The sequence below is a fragment of the Rattus norvegicus genome, chromosome 2, assembly GCF_021556685.1.
Source record: "Rattus norvegicus strain SHRSP/BbbUtx chromosome 2, alternate assembly SHRSP_T2T, whole genome shotgun sequence".
In the NCBI taxonomy this organism is placed as follows: Eukaryota; Metazoa; Chordata; class Mammalia; order Rodentia; family Muridae; genus Rattus; species Rattus norvegicus.
Window position 1 is genome coordinate 139,822,028 of NC_141535.1, and position 16,401 is coordinate 139,838,428.

The window sequence follows — 16,401 nt, forward strand, 5'->3', positions numbered from 1 at the left end:
TCTAGAGGGGAAATTCCAACTCTCTGGTCTTCTACAGAAGCCCAGAGTCAGCAAATACTCCTGAATAACAGATTAAAGGTTCCAATCTGCTGCTCTAGGCCAACACAACCACTAAAATTGCTACTTTAGCTTCCTCTGCCCCCAGAAACTTTGTCTGTCCTTAGCCCAGTCATTAGTTTGCCTGCACAGTCAGCAAAAGTCTCTGAGAGCTGGGGCAGAGAGTGCCAGGAGAGAAGGCATTGGAACGGGTACAGCTCTTATTCTGTACTATTAGTTCATGCTAACTCACCCCTTGTAAAACCATTTGCGCACAATGAGGGCTGCAATGGAGTACAGCATTTTGGGCCCTCCTTCCCTTCTTGAGGGTCCCCCAAAGCCCTGCAGGTTTTTGACACTTTGCAAATGACCATCTATTTACACTGGCAGCAAGCTGGTGCCTGTACTTTTTATCAGTTCATTGACAGCCAAGAGGAAGGACAAGATTTAACATTTCCATGTAAGTGACTAAGATATCAGGAAGAAGAGATAATGTGGAAACCTGAAAATCAATCACCCTAGAAAAGCGAAATTGCGGGCTCTGTAGAGCTGCAAGAAGTCAGATAAAAGAGGCCGTAAGGAGAGAAAACTCAGACCCATATCACGCATGTGAGAGGATGGGGCTGTGAACTATAATGTCATCATTTTCGGTTAGTGAATTATCTTTTGTAAGGCTTATTTATTTTTATTTTATATGTATGAGTGCTTTGCTGTCATGCATGTCTGTGTAACCACTTGTATCTCTAGTGGCCAAGAAGACCAGGAAAAGGCATAAAATCTGGAACTGTGAGCTACACCATGGGCACTGGGAACTGAACAGGTCTTCTGGAGAGCAGTCAGTGTTCTTAACCAGTGAGGCAACTCTACAGGCAAAAGAGCCTTCATGGAAATACTTCATCATATATAAATAAGTCAGACCTGTTAAACAAAGTGTTTGCTAAAAGAAGGTTTGTTTCTTATTTTAAAAAAAAGAATTTCAACCATCGAAAATAATGAAGATTCACTCCAGAGTAATCTAGAACAGAGCCCCTGGAACATAAAAATACTACCCATTTCATTGTGCAATAGAATATCTATAGAGAAAGATAAACCTTGTGATTGATACACTGACTATGGTGCATGGCTTCTGACACCATTTGCGACAAGACAAAGACCAGAGTTCAAACACTGGCCTCTCCACTGCATTTCTTTTATTTTTGGTTGTGAGCCTAGCCTTTAATGGCTGAGCCATTTCTCCAGCCCTCCACTGCATTTCTAACATCGTGATTCTATCAGCCCTACAGCAGGAAAGGCATCATGAGAGACATTAACTTACATTCAGGAAAAGTTGGGGGAGCAATGACTAACAGTGAATGATAAGGGGTAGCCAACTGGGTGAAGAGGAAAGAAGAGAAGCTGAGCAGGAAGCAGGAAGTGTCAAAACACTTCACTGGAGGGGATTTAGGATTGTCCTCAGAGCTCCAAGTCACACAGAACAGGGTGTTTTGTCTTCTTCATACAAAACATGCTTTAATGGTGGCAATGAATATACCCCTGCCACAAAAGAAAGAGAACAAGGGGGCTGCTTCCCATCCAGACAAATTCCTGCGTTATCTTATAGAGCACAGCACAGTTGGGGTCACCACGGTCTAAAGTAGTTTATGACCTCTTTCAAAGAGCAGAGTCTGAAGGGTCTCCAATGTGGAGCAGTGAAACACGGCTAAGGCTATGCGGATGCTCACAGTTTTGCTCCAATCATCCCATGCCGTTCACACGTACCAAGCCAGTATGCCATACACAGTAAATGTAAACAATGTATATTCATAGAAATGGAGGATGTGTGCATTGTGTATGCATAAGCAATCGATCCATCTTTTCCATCAAAAATAACATATGCAAGGGGCTACAGAGATGGCACAGGGGTTATAAGGACTTGCGGCTCTTGCAGAAAACTAAGACTTAGTTCTCAGCACCCAGCTGGTGCCTTGCAACCGCCTGCAACTGCAGTTACAGAGGAGGTAGAGCCTCCTTCTGGACTGGAGGGCACTGCACACATATACTACATATATGCACACATATACTACATGTATGCACACAGGCAAACACTCATACACATAAACTAGTATATACAATCAAAAACAGCACATTAAATGTAATTCCCATGGTGATCTTCTAAAATCTGTGGCATTTGAAGGTCTTCCCTTTCAGTATGTACAAGGTGAGTATGTTCTTTTTAAACCTCCTTAGTTATGCGTATGTAGGCCATCTTCCTTCACACAGCTCCATAGACCAGGACTTGCCAAGTAAAACAAGCCTCTCTTTTAAAGGAGAAATCTAGCTGTTAGTAATCAGTATCACATCTTTCTTTCAACTCACAAAAGTATAATAATTAACTATATTTTCAAAGTTAGAACAATTACACCGATTGTCCTTTACGAAGTGGAAGTTTGAGAATCATGATTTCAAAATGTGTATGGCTGTTTTCCAGTTCTGAAAATGTTTGGCTTTCAGAGGAATGGAGAGAAATGCAGAGAAGCAATCAGTGGATTGAAATTGACATCCCTGGTGGAGGGCAGCTCCCAAGCTGAGAGTCTGCTGTGGTTTTCACATCCATTAGCCGTGAGAGCCTCTGCACATAGCATCCACATGTGCACTGTCTCAGCAGGGTTTGCTCTCTGACTTGACCAGCTTGGGAAGCAGACAAGCATAGATTCTGTAATGGAAGAGCATCCAAAGCAAACTATCAACCTCCCAGGCTGGGCATCCACTTAGGACAAAAGCCCGATGAAATCCAGTCACTGTGCTGGACAGGGACGGTCGCCATACAACGGACTCTGAGTTACAGTCTGTTAGAGTCCTGAGCTGCAAGAACACCACTGTGAGAGAGTGTGCACAGAATGTGCTGGTTAGTTTTGCATTCAGAAAGTGGACTAAAGGGGGAGGGTAGGGGGGAACCAGGCTTACTCACCAAGTCAGAGATTTCAAAATAATTGCTAACACTTGCATTCCACAACGTATGTTTTTAATTTACAAAGGACATTTATAAACACTTATTCAATTAGACTTCCGGAACTTCAAGCACTTCATCTACAGGAGAACACTCTCAAAGATAACTCAATGATTGGTAACTTAGTATAACACCATATTGTTCATATATGACCTCTACATGTGACTGTCATTAAAACCTTGAAGAAATTACCATCAAGTAGTGATCTGCAGGGAGCTGGGGTTGCTTTTGGGGTGTTGGAAACACCTGTGTGTGTTTTTTTTTAATTTGGGGATAATGTTCATTGCTGTGTTGAGTTTACAAATGGCTACTAACTTATGGCCAAGTGGTTTCCTTACATAGTCACTGTACTTCAATTAAAAGGTTTAGTACAAAACAATTATAATGGTAACGCATGTCCTGAAAATTAGAAGAAAAATTTTAATCTCTTAATTTAAAAAAAATTGCATTATTTCCCTATTCTCTTGTTAACTCCAAATCCTTCTGTATCCCTCCATTCTTTCTCAAATTCATAAGCCACACACACTATACTGGGTCCATTTAACAGTGCTTCTCTGTGTGTACACGTGTTTAGGGTTGAGCCCTTGGGTTTGGATAACCTATAACAGGGCTTACCTCTGGAAAAGACTGACTCTCTCTCTCTCTCTCTTTGAACAGTCATTAATTCCCCATAGTTTTTCATCTAGGAAAATGGAACATATTTCATCTGTTGTAAAGTATATTGGGGGGAGAGGGGAGTACCTGGCAGGCCCATGCCAAAGTGTTCCCCAGAGAATTCATGCCATGTGACAGATCTGGTCTAAAGGTGGTTTTTATAAGGCAATGGGAGAGAGTGAGGGCCTGGAGAAGGGGTAGAGGCAGACAGACAGAACAGAGCAATGGGAGTAGGTGGAGGGCAGAGAAGGATAGAAAGGAGGAAAGAGAGACAGGCTGGGAACTTGTGGGAACAGCTGTCCTTTCATATGCCACCCACACCTGGAAGTGACGTATGATGACACAAGCCATTGCTAGGTCCCTGGGAGGCGCCTAGCAGAATGGTCTGCAAGCTAACACTGTCCTCTGAGATTTTTGCATCCTTATTGGCATTTCAACAGAACTACATCAAAAACATGGCTGCTTTTACCTTCTCTGGAAGCCAGTTTCGGTCTGATTTACCATCAACCATGGGATTAGATGTGAGGCCTTGGGATTGGATGAGAGGCCTCGGGATTGGATGAGAGTCTTCTCAATTGGATGAGAGTCTTTTGGGATTGGATGAGAGACCTTCGGATTGGGTGAGGGGCCTTTGAATTGGATGAGGACCTAGGAATTGGATAGTTCATTCTTTTCCAAACATTGACGAATCACTGGAGCTTGTCTCATAGATCTGAACGTAAGCATTCTCCAAAGCTCACTGCTATTTTAAAACAATTGCAAAGAATAAAACCTTAAGGTTTGAAAAGATGAAAATTATAGAAATGAATGAAATAGGCATTATCGTGGCCACCTCAAGGTGCACAGATTAGCCTAGACCCAGTGTGGCTTGGCATGTCCAGCTCCAATAGGGATATTTATTATACAACTCACACATTCAGGAAACATCAAGAAAGAGGAAGGAAAAATAAAACCCAGGATGTCAGCTGAATCCATGAAATCTCACACTATCGCCACTTAAACAAGACCTGAGTAATAATCACACCAGTAGACGTTCCAAAGTGTATGGATGAGATTTTCCCAAGGCCCCACCCCTAGATGAAGAATGATGGGCAAGCCATGGCTTCTAAGAGGGGGAAAGTCAGTCTTTAGGAAAGAGCCTCCTTATTGGTTACCCAACCCGAGTATCAGTAATACATGCACATACAAGCACCATTAAATAGACCCAGTAGGACGTGTATCTATATACATTGATATACTCATATACATATGCATATATATGCAATACTAATTAAAGACAAGGTGATGAATCCATGAATGAGTGGTAAAACTTCCTAGGGACGCTCATTCCTATCTCCATAAGGCTTTGCTCTTCTGCAAGAGAAGATACAAGGTTGGAGACACGGATGCTCTCCGTGCCCATCTGCATGCTTCGTGCTCCAAGGAACTCCTTGAGTGCTCAGTTGGAAGCTCAGTTGAGGGCTCAGGTTAGCCCTTGGTAGCATCAGGAGCTCTGTAATTGTCCTGCCTGGGCACAATGGGCCACAATACATAGCCTTTACCAATGACCCGAGTGGCATCTTTGAGGCAGGCTTACCAGTGTTGAACCTGAATTTTCAGTCTAATCTGACTTGCTGGTGCATCTCAATGTGCTGGGTGCCTGAGAAGAGGGTTACCGCTCACAAGTGTTCTCCAGCCCCAACTCTCGCAACACAGAATAGAAGGATGCAGAAGTGCGCCATCCTAGAGCAATCCTCTGCCTCAAGATGAAGTGGAAACACTGGACAGAAAGACGGAAATAGTTTAGAGACTTACAAAAACAGCTTTAGGCACTAAAAGGAAACTTTGTAACTTAGAAATGCCACTTCTGCAGTAAAAAAAATGTCAGATGATATTTTGAAAGACTAATTATTACAGAAGAAATGATTTGTAAATATGAAGACAGAGTAATTGAAATAGCAGAGAGCAGTGATTGATGAAAAAGAAAAAAAATGACCTGGGGGTTTTGAGAGGAAGGGAAAATACAAGAAGAAATGTTAATTCTAATTTAATCAAAGATATTGGAATTTCAGTTAAACCTTGCAAAATACTAAAAAGGATATTACACTTAAAGATAGGATGTAATGTAAAAAATATATGTAACCTTAAAAGAAGATTTAAAAATCAGCACATATTTCATACAGAGAATAAATACCATTTATTTCTCATCAGGACAGCAGGAGACAATTAAGTAATCTTTTTCCTTTAAGGTCAAGCAAAATAAAAGCTTTGGCGTAGACTCTTATTCAGCCGTCCTTTGGAGGCAGAAGACTGGCTCCAGGATCCACATGGATACAAGCCTTAAATACAGATGCTGGAGTGTTTACGTACAACCTACACAGACTCCCCCATATGGAGTCATCTCTGCGTGACTTTGGGTAACTAGCACAGTGTGAAAGTCATGTAAACACCACTGATATGCATAGCTTAGAGAGTGAGTGGCCAGAAGTTGGAAGTATATCCAAACACATTTCCCCCTAGATTTCTTTTATTTAAAGGTTGTCTGAATCTGTAGATGAGGAGAACCATCCTCTAAGCTAAAATACCTCTCAAAAAGGAAGCAAGGAAGACAGATCCAGATAAACAAACGGGTGGGGGATCACTAATATATTTATTACTTTATAAGTAATACTAAGATACATTCATTATGATTAAAAATACATAATGCTATTTTTATAAGCAAAGGTAAGGTCAGTTGCCTACACAAAATACATGGATAAATGAAAAAGAATAATTTATTCCCTTAAGATTTAAAAATTAAAATGATTTGAAAACGTAAATAGTAATATACCACTGATCAATCTTTCTAATTTTAAAAGAAAAATGCATTATAAAACAGAATGAAAATATATGTCAATCACCTCAGTTTTTCTACTGCCTAACACATATATGTTTCAAAATACTGCATTGTGCACCATAAAGGAACGTGATTTTAATTTATAAATCAAAGTAAATGTAATTCCCCAACAGTTGTAGAGTAACCTTACAAACAGAACTGGCAGGGTTATGAAAGGGAGACAGAATTCCAGAAATTAAAATGCTTCGGGGGGTAGCAGTGTCTCTCTGAGCCCTCATTAATGCTAGCTAAGACACGCATAAACTCCATAAGGAACGGGAAACAGCTACAATGCAGAACTTTCCCAAGGAAGCAGAGGCCAAAGGGGTTTCTGGGGGAGGGGCATTCTCACTGATCTCCTGGCACATTCTAAAACCAAAGCTGTACGCTGTCATCATGACGAGGCGACAGATCTGCCTCCCAGAGCTTAAGAGCATGACTCAGAACAACACAGTTTTTATAACCATCTCATCTTTGCACCAGATCTAAGTCCAGGATAATTCGTGGGTAAATAAAGACTTTTGAAGGAATCACATTTGCCATGCAAAGCATGGCACCACATCAAACACCTGCCAGATGTACCAAAAGGCAGGTAATGCATCGCAGGGAAAACAAGCAATAGAATCAGAAACAAAGGTGCGCGGTCGAAAGGATAACGCAACGATCGTGAGGAAATGTAAGTTATCTTAGAATGGAAGAATGCAAAATAAATATCAGCTGTGCAAAATCCTGCGTGGAATAAACAAAGAAAAGCGGGAAAGACTGCTGAACTTGAAGTTGCAACAAATTAAAAATACACAAGTAAGAAGCGATGGGGAAATGGGAAGATTCCCAGGATCAGAGGACAGGGAGCACGAGAGTTCATGAGTGTAATTACAGTCTCAGAGAACCTGAGCCCACAGCTTAGTGGCTGGATGGACGGAACACTGCACATCTGCACAAGGAGCACAAGTCAGCAATAAAAAGGAATGATTGAGGGATTTATGCAAGTCCATAAATACATCTCAAGATGGTATGCTGCAAGGAAGAAACCAGATGTTCTTTAAGGACTATATAGCTTTAGTCTATTTATAGAAATTCCAAACAGTGGTGAAACAGGCAGATCGCTCCCTGCTTGGGAGGGCCGGGGGGATGAGCACACCAGACAGGAGCACATGGACTTTGTTCCCTGATTTCTGCAAATGCCTTTGCTAAAAATACCAAAATCCTGTTATGAAATTATGCTGTCTACGCATTTATAAATGTTCGTATATTTAGTTATAGATTATGTATTAAATTAAATTTAAAACCGATACTTTTCAATTTGGGCGAAAGACAACTGTGAATGTCTGACCAAATAAGTGAAGATTAATGATGGTGATGATAGTAATGATAACGATTATTACTACGGTTGCAATTGGAGACAGGCTCTCACTGTGTAGCCCCCTGGCCTGGAACTGGCTATATAAGAATAAACAAGGAGATTCCTGAGTATTCACTAGTGACACAGATAGAATATGCAAAAATGAGCATTGGCACCATCCTTGGGAGAGGGCACATCAAAGATCTAGTCTCTCTGTGTGCCCTGGGCTGGCCTCTAACCTGTGGTCCTGCCTTAGCTGGGATTACATATGAGCATGACCACACTTCTTAGTGACGTGATTGAACATTAATACCTTTTATTACTATGTGTACATGTGTGTGTGTGGTGTGTGTGTGTGTGTACATGTGTGTGTGGTATGTGTGTGTGTATGGTGTGTGTGTGTATGGTATGTATGTGTGTGTTATGGTGTGAGTGTGTATGTTGTATGTATATTGTGTGTGTTATATGTGACTGGTGGGAGTGTGTATGTTGTATGTACTTGGTGTATGGTGTGTTTGTGTGTGTGTGTGTGTGTGTGTGTGTGTGTGTGTGTGTGTGCATGTACACCTGTGTGTGTCAGTGCCCCAGGATCCAGAAGAAAGTTGGATGCACTGGAACTGGAATTACAGAAAGTTGTGGCCCACCCTATAGATGCTGGGAATAAAACTTCAAGAGCAGCAGGTGCTTTTAACCTCTTAGCCATCTTTCCAACCCCAATCCTCAATCTGTCAGTCTCTATAACAGTGGCTGCCTTCTTCTTAATCTTATATGAATTTAGATACTTTTGAAACACAGTCTAAGAATGGAATCATGTTAGGTTTATGGGTGCTTGTGAGAAAAGTCCAAGGAACCAAAAAGGAACCAAGACAAAAGTTTTGGGACCTCAGTTTTTTTTTCTTCAAATGTGTTTTTGTGCCTCTCCCAGGTGTACTGGACAGGAATGAGTTTACTTCAGATTATTCATTCTGAACTGTTATCCATTTATATAGCTCAATGGAAAAACATGCTTTTGCCACATGTGTTTTGCCCACAGCTTGTTGTGATTATACGATTTACTCATGTGACTGACAGAGTATAATTGTCTGATGCTCTGAATAAAGTTGGCTATTGTGTGAAACTTCAGTCTGATCAACTCCATTTTCCCAAGTACTACCATCAACTAGAGCGGTAATCAGATACCTAACATAGCAGGCAAGAAAAATAAATCAGAGATGCTAAGACCTGTGGACCAACCGGGCTATACCCTTGCTCTGCCGTGAAGACTCATTCCTCTCTCTTAACATTCAGGCACATTTCATTCCATCAGTTCTTCTGTTGGCAGTCTTCTGTCCCTGTGTCCTTCCCACAGAACACATCCTGAATCCCACAGGTACATCACCTGCATAAATGTCTTTAAAACCCAAAATTATATCTACCACTTCCTACAGTAAAGACTCTACCTTATCTTTGTTCTTCCACTCTCCAAACCCAAAACCCCGTAGCCAAAAACTAGACATCCAAAATAATCACACACGAGTCTGCAAACCCCTGAGCAGCAGAGCAGCAGACAAGCCTTCAGCGCTGCAAAGATCCTTTGTCATATTGTAAGCTTCCTGACTGGTTGTGTGGTGTTTTTTTTTTTTTTTTTTTGGTTCTTTTTTTCGGAGCTGGGGATCGAACCCAGGGCCTTGCGCTTCCTAGGCAAGCGCTCTACCACTGAGCTAAATCCCCAACCCCATTGTGTGGTGTTTTAATGTCTTGCCGTGAGAGTCTAAACACAGATGACCTACACTTAGAGGCAGGTGTGCACACAGCCTGAAGAACACAGGGACTAATGAACTGGACCTGAGCAGAGAGCATCCTTAACATGAAAGATAAGATGTTAGGATAAGAGAAACATCTCCAGGACCAGAAGTGGAATGGGGAGCTAAGGAATAAAGCCACAGAGTTCAACACTATCTCTGAAAGCAAGAGAGGCTGCCAAGAAGTCCTCCAACTAGGACTCATCGGATTAAAACTTCACTGAAACTCAGACCAGGAGCTGAAACCAGGATCTTCAGGATAAAACGAATTGAACGATCAGCTTATGGATGAAGCTTAAGCAAATCTCCATATCCAAAATGAGGAAAGGGGAGGTGGCCTTGTAGCAACATGCAGGCCGCCTACAATGCCCAGGCCAGCCTTGTTGACAATGTTTATTACTGTCAGATGGGGCTGGAAGCTGGCCGCAGTGGTAATGATTAACAGAGAGGCAGAGAGAACATACTTTGACACAAGATAGTCCTTCCTACTCCCAACCTCCAAGATGGTGCTGAGAGGCAAGGCCAAGAAAGCCTGGCAGTCACTCCAGCAGTAAGGAAAGCCATCCTTCCTCAACAAGATCAAATGCCTCCCAGAGTTTGTAATCTTTAAATAGATAGCTTTAGTTAAGATTTGTGCCATAAACCATAAAGTAGGAAAACGAAAAGCAATCGCAAGAAAATGTAAATAAAACAGGCAGCATTACATTGATGAGAACAAATAGGGGTGACCATGGAGATTTTTTGGTGGATCACAAAATGTTTTAAATTGAACTGTGCTGATGATTCCCTAAGTATTTAAATGTGTTAAATATTAGGCCAAACATTCAAATTAGTAAACCTTAACATATGTAACTGTTATCTCATAAAGCTTTCAATTAAAAAGAAATAATAGTAAAAGAGTAAACTAAACATAGCAAGAATTACAAACAAATCCAAGGGCTGGAGAGATGGCTCGGAGGTTAAGAGCACTGGCTGCCTTTGCAAAGGACTAAGGTTGGATTCTCAGCTCACAATAGGGGAGACCTGTGTGTGTGAGATCAGATGCCCTCTTCTGGCTTCTGTGGGTACTGCACACACATGGTGCATACACATATCTGCAGCCAAATATACACATGAAATATAAAGGAGCTAAATACATTTAAAAAAAAATAAGAAACAACTACTGTTTTCCATCAACTCTGGGATATGTAAATCCATGTTTTAACTCTCTGGAATCAGGATGCAGCTAACAGCCAATGATGACATAAGGATCTTCACCCAGAGAACCCAACAAAGAATTTGCTGACATCCACTTAGTTGAATGGCAGGCTTCCTTGGTGCTGCATTGAAACCATCTTTAACACATTACATTTATACAACTTTGTTCTTAAGGGAGTAAATTTGATACTAATGAAGACAGTATTTGTAGAAATAACAGCAACAACTCAGCAGTTTCTCATGAAGTCAAACTGAACCCTGTAAGGACACGAACAAAGGAAAATGCGGATCATTAGACCTTTCTTTAACTTTTACTGTTAACAATAGAAGGAGGAAGTGCCAAGGCTCAGAAAAAGGCATGCTTTTTGCAAGTTTAGTGAAGTTTAAGTCCCAGGGCTTCTTATTTCTGCAGATTTTCTTCCAGGAGCCCTGTTCCTATTAATTTTTCATAAGAAAGATCTTAGCATTGCATAGCTATGGATCTCATGGATACTGTCTCCAACCCTGTTCTCAGAATAGTATGAAATGTTTCCAAAGGACGCTTGGCTGTTGTGCCAGGTTCACATTAACACAGGCCATGCCTCACTGCCCCGGACACTGCTGTTAACTTCCCACGTTACTTAATTCAGTTAGAAGAATGATATAATTATGGATCTTATTAAGAAAGTCTGTTCAAGGACTGGAAAGATTGCTCTGCAATCTTGCACTTACAGCCCTTGCTGAGGACGGAGGTTCAAAACTCACAAGACACCTCACAACTGTCTGTAACTCCAGCTCCAGGGCATCTGGTGTCTTCTTCTGATCTGCGGGCACTGAGCACACATGGTGCACACACACACGCTCCAGCAAAACAATCCTAAATGTAACATAAATAAATAATTGATTAGTAAATAAATGATCGAAATTTCATAGTCAATCCTAACAATGGATTAGAGGGGCCAGTCCTCCAAGGGGTCTAACATCATTCCCATTGGGACATCCGACAAGAGGACAGAGGCCACTTAAACTTCCATTAAGGCCAGTCGGCTTCCCTAGGGAAAGGATTAAATGGCTGTTTACTTTCGCAACTGGAATCTATGACATCACTCTTTGTTGGGATTTAAATCATGGTTTTATTATCGCATATTTAAAGCGGTGCTGTTTAATATACAGTCTGTTCTCTCCTGTTTCTCTGACTCAGTCATTTTGGAGTATGATGGCCAACACAGCTATGGTATTTTATTTGCAGTTTGTTTGGTTGGTTTTTGTTGTTGCTTGTTTCAGGTTCTTTTATTCAATTTTCTTCTTGCCTGCAAGAATTAATCCTGGTTTACATGCTTTAAAAAAACCAAAATATTTCCAGTAATATCCTCTGGATCATGTAATGGGAATCTTTTTCTGTATTTTTTAAAAATATTGTTGTTCTATAAACACACACACACATACAAACACACACACACACACACACACACACAACATGCAGACACATGAAGGGTTACCACATATAAAGAAGCCGAAAGTTGAGTCTTATATATTGAATCATAACACATATGGCATATGTTTGGGCCCAGTGGGAATCATATTGTGTTTCTCATACATGTAGTAGAGAATCAAAAATGAAGGGAAGGAAGTCATAAGCAATAAAATCAGAACTGGGTGTGGTAGCATCATGCTTTTGTAATCCCAACACTCAAAAGATTGAGGCAGGATGATCTCCACGAGTTCAAAGCTAGACAGGGTTGTGTTGAGAGCACCACCCTAGCCTGGCTACATGGTGAAACTCTGTTTTTAAAAATAAATAAAAATGAGAAAAAAATGAAGAACTTAATAAAGTGAATGTTCCGAGGTCTTTTTCCTAAAATATCAGGTAAGAAATAAAAGAACACAACATTAATACATATTTACTGAATTTTCTGTTTTAGATTTATTTAATTTATGTGTATCAGTGTTTTGCCCATGCGTATGTGTGCCTTGTGCCGGAAGAGGCCAGAAGGAAGTGTCAGATCCCTGACGCTGTAGTTGCAGATGATGTGATTCACCTGTGGATGCTGGGAATGGAACCAAGTCTTCAGTAAGAGCAGCAAGTGCTCCTAACTGCAGAGTCACCTCTCTAGCTATTGGAAGCTCATTTTAATTCGACCCCCTTAACTACAGATTTCATCACTTCTCAGGTCACTAGAAAACTGAGGAATGAACAAAAAGAGGGTGAGCTATAGTTGAACACAGTTCTGAGTCTCTCACACAGCCAAGAAGCACACATGCAAGTGTTTATCGGAGAGCCATGTGCATCTGAACACACACTATGTCTGTGGCTCTTGGGGTTCTCTTCTCAGCAGTTAAGCTACACAGGCTGCACGCCATCGCTCCAACTTCTCCACCCAAATAAAGAAGTTTTGTCACTTCACGCATCCAACACCGCCTTTGCTCTGAGGGAAGATGAGGGTTGGGCTATTCTTCTGATGATCTGTGATTTTTCTTTCTGACTTCATAAAAGTTTCCTCCAAATGCTTCACTTCACGGTTGATAACTGTTAATGGGACTTTGGGTTCATAGCCAGTGTTTGGAGGGAACAGGAGAAAGTAATAAACATGCTATCCAATGGACACATTCCCCAAGTCATCATGCTCAGGTTTCCTAAAATCTTCACCATAGTTAGGCCAAAATGAGCGTCTGTAGACTAGATATATTTCAACCTGCAGGCTCCTTCCATCTGCACGAAGCTGTCTTTAGCAAATTCCTTAGTGGAACTGAGGGCAAAGAAATACATGGCCACCAGAGAACTGTCACTAAACTGCAGTCAAGCATCAGCTTCCTCTGTTGGTCGTGACACTTGTGAGCGCTGACTAGATATGCAGAATGAGGCTCATGTTGAAGACATTATGTCTCTCTTCATACATAGAATCTTACAGACTGGCGAGTCATGTAAAATGTGAAGCTGGATCCAATTTCTGATATTTTTTGGTTAAAGTAAGTCATCAGGCCTCTCTACAAGTTATCCAGTTTTAAAACCATTGGCAAGCCTAAATAACATCACATATGTAAAAAGCCACGAGCCCAAATAACATTATGTATACAAAAGCCCCATTTGTGGAAGATCAATGTTGGATTTTCCTCTATGGGTAATCTTGAAAACTTACAACATCAAAGAAACACTCCAGTCTCAGAAAAGAGCCTATCTAGAAACAATAGCTTTTTTTTTCTTTCCATCTCACAGTTTCTGAGATGCCTGAATCTATATTGTCCTTACCATGCCTCTGTGGAGACGTGAAGTCAACAAGTGCATGGTGGGAAGCCAACAGCACAGCAATGGCCTGCTTGGCCTATCAGAGTGTCCGAATTCCAAATGCTAAAAAGCCTAATAAGACTCTCAAAAGTTCAAGATGACTTGGAAAAAAAACAGAAAGAAAAGACAGGAATTTCAGAACAGGATGGTAAGGATATAGAAGAGGGACCAATATTTCCATGATGGGCAGTCAGTGTCTTCCAACTTAAGAGGCTACTGTCTGTCTTGTCAGTAATTGTTCCCTCTTGGGGACTCTCTTGAAGTCTCAGAAGTGACTTGATATCAAAATGCACTATCCAAAGTCATTAACTGAGGAGGAGGATGGTTGGTGGTGGAGGGATTGGGATCAGAAGGTAAGGAAAAATGTGGAGAAGGCACACAAAGATCGGGGTTGCATTAAATGCCTCGTGTACCATGGGAAAACAATCAGATTCACAGTGCACAGAAAATTCTAAGCTAAGAGAAAACAAAAACAATGAAAACTCTAAGGGACATGTTTGTTTACAAAAAAGTGTCCATGGCCAACAATATAAATCTGAACTATAGCTATATATTTGTTGAAATTATGAATATCAATCCAACAAAAGTTACTATGAAATGAAATGTCTTCAGGCAATGGGGATATGTATGTATTATATTAAATGTATATGCATAGTCATGGAAAGAGAGAACACCAAGCCACATGAGTATCGATTTAAATTTCTACTGGTGAAACAATTAACTACCTCACACCGAAAGGGGAGATCAGCAGTGGCGGTTATGAAATGCTGCTTTCCGCTGTGGATCCAAACGACTGAAGGGTCAGCACACTGGCTCCAGTCAGCGATTCCAGCAGCATAGGAACTGGAAGCGAAGGAAGCCTGACACTTCTCATAGAAAATCTGTGTGTCTTTTAAACGCTCTGTATGAAACTTTGGAAACAAAATTATATTTGGTTAAATTATTTTATTTAAAAGTGAACCTTTCTATGATGATTTTTGGTGTTGTAAAAATATAAAAAATAAAATGCTATCTTTTTACCCCACTAGATCCGGCACTGCTGTGCCCCAAGATATCTGCTAGATATCTTAAGTTTCAGTCCCGCTCTGCTCTAGCCCATATCACACTGCCGAAGGCCTCTCTCTTAGACTGGCAGCAATCTCTCTACCTAATTCCCAAGGCAGGTTTCCATGCCAGAAACACACATCCCAACTCTGTGGCGGCCCAGACCAGCCACCACACACTCTCTTAAATCTGCACACGGAAGAACACACAGCACAATAACCTTTGACCCAATTGATAAGATATAATTGCCCCCCTAAACATACAAAGCCTGGTACACACCCATCCCTTAAGAACATTCATAACAACCTGTAAAGGTGCAGCGTGGAATCTTAACGTCAGCCTCCATGTTGTCCCACAGCTACTCTCTCTCTCTCTCTCCTCCTCTTCCTTCAAACTTTCCTCCCGCCCATCCTTCCTTCTCGTCCAATGACAGGTCTCATTCTATTTTGTACCCGCCTCACCTGTGACATCATCCCAAAAATTCTCAATCCAGCTAGAGTTGAACGGTGGGATTCTCTCCTACCTGGCTTTTTCTCAGATTCCTCCCACAGAGCTTGGGCAGGATTGTGTGCCTCCTGGTCAGAGAACATGAATCCTGCATTGGAGCAGCGCTCTGTGGGAACTTAAGGCACACAGACTCTCAGGGCTCATCTCACGGAGGTACAGTTCTGTACTTTAACAAACTTCCCAGTGTTGGAGGAGATGAATCTAATCAAAATATGCAGTGCTCATGTGTGAATTCTCAAAAACATTAAAAATTTTAAAGGAAGCATTCGAATGGCTTCTATGCATTTGAGACAGGATGAACTACATCTTTGAGCTAACATTCATGTTTCCAGGAAAGATGTTTGGTCCTCTCTAGTAGACAGGTTGTTCTCTCTCTGCCTGCATATGAATTTGTGGATACCCCCTTAAAGAAAGCCATCTTAAATGTTTTCTGTTCATGACCCCTTTCTCTCTGGAACATTTTCATGACCTAGGATATGTATACAAAATTAAATAACTCAAATATTTACTAAAAATATTCGAAAATTTATTTTAAAGCAATGGTTTGACATGCATATATTTTAACATGTATTAAAAGTGAAAGCAAGTTTTTATATGATGTGCTTGTTTGTTTTTTCCATGAATAATTAAATCTTAGATGAATAATACTATAACAAGTACAGAATCTTCAGAATATCTCAGAGTTGACTGATGTGTTTTTAAATGAATCTCTGATAATTTCACATGCTATATTTTGAT

At 40.9% G+C, this 16,401-nt stretch overlaps 1 long non-coding RNA gene across 1 annotated transcript; it reads right to left on the minus strand.

Moving 5' to 3' along the window:
* Positions 1-9,513: 9,513 nt before the first annotated feature.
* Positions 9,514-15,532, minus strand: LOC147996255 (uncharacterized). Its single transcript, XR_015678045.1, has 3 exons — positions 15,463-15,532; positions 11,562-11,706; positions 9,514-11,108 (listed from the first exon to the last, which is right to left on the minus strand). It is a non-coding gene; the product is annotated as an uncharacterized LOC147996255 (long non-coding RNA).
* Positions 15,533-16,401: the final 869 nt, after the last annotated feature.